The sequence below is a fragment of the Zootoca vivipara genome, chromosome 2 (genome assembly GCF_963506605.1).
Source record: "Zootoca vivipara chromosome 2, rZooViv1.1, whole genome shotgun sequence".
NCBI classification, from domain to species: domain Eukaryota; kingdom Metazoa; phylum Chordata; class Lepidosauria; order Squamata; family Lacertidae; genus Zootoca; species Zootoca vivipara.
This window is the reverse complement of record NC_083277.1, coordinates 47,773,635-47,780,307: the sequence shown is the minus strand read 5'-3', so window position 1 is coordinate 47,780,307 and position 6,673 is coordinate 47,773,635.

The following is a 6,673-nucleotide window of genomic DNA, read 5'->3' as shown; positions in this document are numbered from 1 at the left end:
ACATGTGTTTGGCAGAAAATTAGGGGTTTTTTGCTTTCGTTCCATTTAAGAATGTGATGATTTAGGGCAATTATCACATCTTTGGGAGAGTGAAGGATCATAATTTGGGAAGCCTCTTAATATTTTTTTTTACATTTCAGACAATAAACAGGCACCAGGTCAACATGAATCTTAAGCATGTGCCAGATTCATAACACCGTAGACAATGGATCTATTAAAAGAAAGCCCCATTAAAGCATGTATTTGATTGCTGTACCTTGCTGAATCAGGTCCATGCATTGTTTTTAAAATTCCTGCAGAAAAGAAAAGACCAGAGGCCAATTTTATTCTGAGGTAAAAGGAATGCAACTTGAAGAGCTTTTCTGCCAGTGCTGAACTGACGCCAGAAATTTATATTGTCATTTCTTAAACCAACTTTTTATTCTATTCTGATCCATCCTTACTGCTGTTTCCATCCTTACTGCTAAATGTTTCAGTTCTAGCCCATTCACCAGGTTTGGTTCAGAGCTAAGGTAACAGGAATCCCATTGTCTTACTGAAAATGTTTCTGTGAAGTTTTGAGCTTATTCTGAAGCAACTGAACCATCAACGCCATAGAACAAACTAAGATCTTCCAATATTTAGGCATAACCTTCTCCTACAATGCCAAATTGTCAGCACACTTGAAAGCATCAGCTACTTCAGCAGGAAGAAGTGCAAATGCCATCCTTAGATTATTCAGAAGGAAAGGCGCCGGCTTCCTTCCTATGGCCCTAAAAGTCTTTCAGGCAAAATCTTTAGCCCAGCTCCTGTATGGCTCTCAAATTGGACTTTCTGGCAATCTTAAGACCCTTGAAACAGTACAATCAAAATTTTTAAGATCACTATTCAGTACCCCAAAGAGCACACCTAATGCAGTGTTAAGGCAAGAGGCAGGACTTCCCAGAGTGGAATTAAAAGTCTGGGAGCAAACAATATCCCTCTGGTTGAAAATCCATTATAATCCAAAGGGAATGCTACCTCATTTTCTGGCCGCAGTTCCCTATCCACCCTAGCTTTTGCAAATAACTAACAAGATCAAACAAATTGGCCTAAATCCTGAAGATCTTTTTAATGGAACTCTGAACAAGGCAAAAATAATTATTACTCAGAGACTTTACGATGTCGAATTACAACAAGAAGATGCCTTACTCCCGGAGAATTATAGATGTCTAAAATCGTGGCCTAATTTTACAGCTGCCCCTTACTTATCTAACATCACTAACAAAGCTTATAGATGGGCCTTCTCTAGAGCCCGCTTTGAGGCAATGCCCTCAGCGGTGCTGTACGGTAAATTTATGCGGGTATCAATTCATGAGCGCCTTTGCCCTTGCATGTCTAACAAGGTAGAATCTGTGACTCACATTCTTTTATTTTGTGAATTTTATAGTGAAGAACGAGCTCGACTTATTTTACCCCTTTTATCAAAATTTACACCCTTGCAATATTATTTGGAATTTCCCCCCGAACTCTTACGGAAATTCCTTCTGGAAGATTCCTCAAGCCCAGTGTCATATGACGTGGCTAAATTCTGCACTTTAGCTATGAAGAAACGCAAATCCCTTCTATTGAATGACACATTGCAAATTCCCTTTGTGTAATTCTTTTATTTCTGGTGATGTTATTGCTGATTTTCTTTTGTTTGGAATTATGATTTTCTGTATTGCTGGCTTTTGCTGTAATAAAAATTGAAATTGAATTGAATTGAAATTGCAACTGAACCATCCTTCTAGTTTCATAGATTTTATAGAATTGTAGAGTTGGTGAAAAATCTGCTCAAGGACTATTTATCAAATACAATTGCCAGGGCTCCTCCAGACTTGCTTACTGAGCCTTCATCCTGATTTTCTTGCACAAACATTGCATGGAGGTTAGGCAATGTCTAGTCTTTATTGAACATTCATTCGGATTTGTTCATGGGGAGGTACGTATGCTATCCTGATTTGCTTGTTTGGTGGTTGTAGGTCTTCAGTCATTTAAGCCACACTTTTTAGTGCATTTCCCCATCACTTTCCTACCCTTTAATCCATGTTAATTGCATAAACCTAAATTTTCCAAGATGTGATTGAATCCCTTCCACAATATAATGGCTGTCTGGAGGCAACCTTCTGCAAATGGGTGGGCTCCAAGGGCAAATTTAGATCACATGCAGCCTTTTAGAAAACCCAGTGCTATGTATTTCAGGTTTCTCAGTCTCGCCAAATTTGCAACCTCCAGCCCATGCAGCTAACAGTAATGCAGTCGGAGATCCTGGCATGTACCAATCACGCAGTGGGGACTGCATTACTGTCCATTTGTCTAAAATTGCCGCAAATAATGGCTTTCTTGCACCTTTTTTTAATGAAATGAGTGAAGATGGTTAGACACACAAGTTTTGGGGGGCTATTAATTACATATTGATCGGTCATAAATCCTGAACACCTGTCCTTTTGAAGAAGTTGGAGGGAAGAAAAGGATCAAGGGCAAAAGTGACAATGTCAGATTCCCATATTTCTGCAATGAGAAAGTGCAAACGAGGACCTTTCCCCCTCCTCACTCTGCTGCAATTTGTAGCATCATAACACCGGGCTACGCTGCTATTAACCACCTTCCATATGTTCCAAGTGAGGATTATAGCAGGCAGCAGAAGGGTGTTACAACTGACACACAGCAGGTTGGGTACATGACTTCAAAATGACACTGGCCTGCAGTTAAAGTCTAGTGTGGACCTGTCCCAAGAATCAAACATTCCTTTGATGTTGCTGGTTTTACAAGTGTAATCAGATTGAGGCTATTCCTGGAGTTTTGTGTGATATTTAATGGCATTCATTAATAAATAACTTGGCGTGCCTCACCTTGTGTTGACATTTTCAACAGGCTATAAAACGTTGGAACGGCTCTGCAGGAAAATGCACTCTTAATTCAGAGCCTTCTAACAAAATTTGCTAAAATGTGGACATCTAGTGGCTCCACCTATTATTGCAGTCTTCTTTCAACAGGCAACGTATTGACAATATTGAGGATTGATTTGCTGCTGGGAGTCTTTGATTGCTTGTTTTTTCCTCATTGGCTCAGTGGATAAGCAGGGTGTGGTGGTTATTATAGCATTGCTTGAAGGGCAGAAAGTCTTGTGCCGTTTAAGAACCGCCCTGCAAAACAGATCAATGCAACACATGGCTAATAATGTTCTAACAAAATATATGTAACCGCCCTGCAAAACAGATCAATGCTGCAGGATTATTATTTTTAATACTCATCTCAGAGATGTGCAAAGAGAGATTCAATGCCAAATGCAGACGCCCATTTATTAGCAGCAGTTAACCAATCACAGGACAAGGTTGTGCTGAAATAACAACAGCAGCTCCCAGTTCAGTTGCAGGCATACCTGGTAATTTAAAGTGCTGTTTTTAACCATTAAAGCCCTTAACAACTTTGCTCCAGGTGATCATAGCAACTCTGTTCCAGTGATGCTTGGTAGACCAGCTCCAACACTACTTTTAGGAAACTGATAAAACTTTTTTATTCCATCAGAAATTTTGGGGGAGGAGACAGTGAACCAGATTAAATTTCAATAATCTGAGGCCATTTTATTTGCCACTCAAATTATGATTCTAATTTTTTAGGCTTTGTTTTTCTGGCTGTTGAAGTTATTGTGCAATGTTGTAAGCCTTCCTGAGGACTCTGTAGAGTTATGGGGCGAGATATTTTGGCATATAAACTATACATAAATTATAGAATCTACACTTTGGAACTCCCTGCCTATTGACATTAGCCATGCTCCTTTGTGGTACTGTTTTGGGCACCTGCTTAAAACATTTTTGTTCACATAAGCCATTTAGACACACAGTTGTTGATGTTTTGTCCACTCTTGTTTCAGTTTAAAGCAACCTATTCTCATTCTCAGTCCAATTCAGTGTACATATTTCTATAGCCCACTGTAATAAAATTGGGGAAGTTAAACTTGTCAGATCTGACCTGGATAAGTAAATTCATATTTTATGCCTTCTGCCATTGAGAGTTCTGAAGGGGAATGTAATTACTCTTGACAATGGCTTTTATTACTTTGGAAGGAAGCAAACTCATGGCATAGAGGTCAGTGAACTGCTGTCAGCCTAAAGTGAATTTGTTGACACATGTCTATTTCCAGCAACAAATGGGCACTTAACATTTTAGAACTTACAAAATCAGATTAAATTGCTAAACTTACTGTATCTAAAACAACTCCATCTTATCATTTTCCAAGGCATTTCAACAATAGGGAGAAGGGTAGCTTTGACCTGTAGGACAACAATCCTGACACCTATTCAGAATGATTATCCCATTCTCTGAAAATAGCTAGTTGTTATTAGTATGGCTGCAAGTGAAAAAAATTACTTCAGGGTTAGAGAGAGAAAAGCCATGTCCTCATTTCCTCTTCCCTTCCCTCACCTACCCATTTTGAAAGCCTTTGCTTTTTTCAGTTTCACAGATTGATAAATTGCCAAAGTGGTAAGTATAACTGCTATTTTTCAGGGTTTTAGAGCGATGCGGGTCATATTCACATCACACATTTAAAGCACATGGCTTACCTCCCAAATAATCCTGGGAACTGTAGTTTATTAAAGATGCTAGGAACTGAAGCTCTGTGAGAGGTAAATTACTGTTGCATGCCATCCCAATCTCCAAGCAGTGCGAGATTCTAGGAGTTCCAGTCAATGACCCAGGGTTTGGTTTCCTTTGAATGAGGGACAGTGGAGACTGTGATCTTTAAGATACGTGGTTTATTTACCCCTATATACAACCTGAGCCAGGGACGCAGGTGGCGCTGTGGGTTAAACCACAGAGCCTAGGGCTTGCCGATCAGAAGGTCGGCGGTTCAAATCAATGCGACGGGGTGAGCTCCTGTTGCTTGGTCCCAGCTCCTACCAACCTAGCAGTGCAAGTAGATAAATAGGTACCACTACAGCAGGAAGGTAAACGGCGTTTCCGTGTGCTGCTCTGGTTTGCCAGAAGTGGCTTTGTCATGCTGGCCACATGACCTGGAAGCTGTACGCCGGCTCCCTCGGCCAAAAACGATAGATGAACGCCGCAACAAATTTAAGGAAGAATGGAAGATGTTTATTGCATATTTACAGAGGTTAATACAATGTACACAGGTTAATACATTAGCAGGGTTTTAAAATCACTTGTAATTTTGTTATAAATGGATAATAGGGATTTTAATAGGTTAAAATTTAACAATCGACATGCAGTATGTTGATAAATAATAGAACAAAGGAAGGGATTAGAGGGAAGTCAATTTGTTGTTTTGTTTTTGTATTGTTTTTATTTTTGGAAAATCAACAAAATGTTATTTAAAATATATAAAAAGGATTAAGTTTATCAAGCAGTAATACTATACACAATAGGAAAGTCCTATCTTGTCATAGAATCTTAAGAGTTGGAAGGGACCTCAATGGTCATCCAGTCCAACCCCCTGCGATACAGGAATCTCAGCTAAAGCATCCATGACAGATGACCAGCCAACCTCTGCTTTAAAATCTCCAAGGAAGGAGAGTCCACCACCTCTCGTGGGAGCCTGTTCCACTGCTGAACAGCTCTTACTGTCAGAAAGTTTTTTCGAATGTTTAGTTGTACAGTATTCTCCTATCTTGCAACTTGAAGCCATTGGTTCAAGTCCTACCCTCCAGAGCAGGAGAAAACAAGCATGCTCCCTCTTCCATGTGACAGCCCTTAAGATTACATATTTGGAGATGGTTATCCTATCTCCTCTCAGTCTCTTTTCCAGGCTAAACATACACAGCTCCTTCAAGCGCTCCTCATAAGGCTTGTCAGTTGCCCAAGAATCCAGAGAGAGGCCTATGCTGAAAAGCAGACTCCTCCAATAAGCAAATGTAAGAAGTGCTGGTTTTGTTTTTCATTTGCCCTGCACTGCACATTGTTCCTTAACCGACATGGTTGAACAGGTTGATGTGGAGGAAGAAGAGGGAACTCCCTTGGAAAATGGAGGATTCTTAACTTAGCTGCCACCTTTCAAAAATAAGGTCTGCCACTTCTGCCACGGAACGAGAGGAAGTGGGGGAGAGAAGAGGGGCATGAACACTGATGCTGCCATTCTTTTACACCCAGGACTGAAGAGCAGACACGCTTATCTACACTCACGCGGGAGCAAAGCCCACATGGCAGGCATGTGCCGCATTGGCCTAGCCAGGGACACTTTGGAATAATCTGCAACAGAATCCCACACTTCTCAGACGCAAACCCCACTCTCTTCAACGGGGGCTTATTCTCAGGTGAATAGGCGCTGGGGTTGCAGCCTACAGTCTTCAGACACCAAGTGGTGTCCCCTTTCCAGGATTACACAGCGCATGCGTTTTGTTTTCCCCACCCCCCGCCCTCCTTACGCGTGGCCGATTGGCTGCCTAGTTTTCGATTCGCCCTATTGCCACAGCCCATAAAAGCGCAACGAGCCAACGTTACGACGTTCCTTTATGTAGTCCTCCGGTTTCCAATCGCAGCGTGTAGAGTCTGCCATATGCGGGGAAACGATTGCGGGGATTAGCGCAAGAACCGAAGAACGAGGGGAAGGTTGACACCCTGAACGTTCTAAGGCAGGACTTTGGGAGAAACAGCTAGAGAAAGAGATACTCACTCAGTGAGCAGCACTGCCTAGATAAACATGATGATGATGACCATT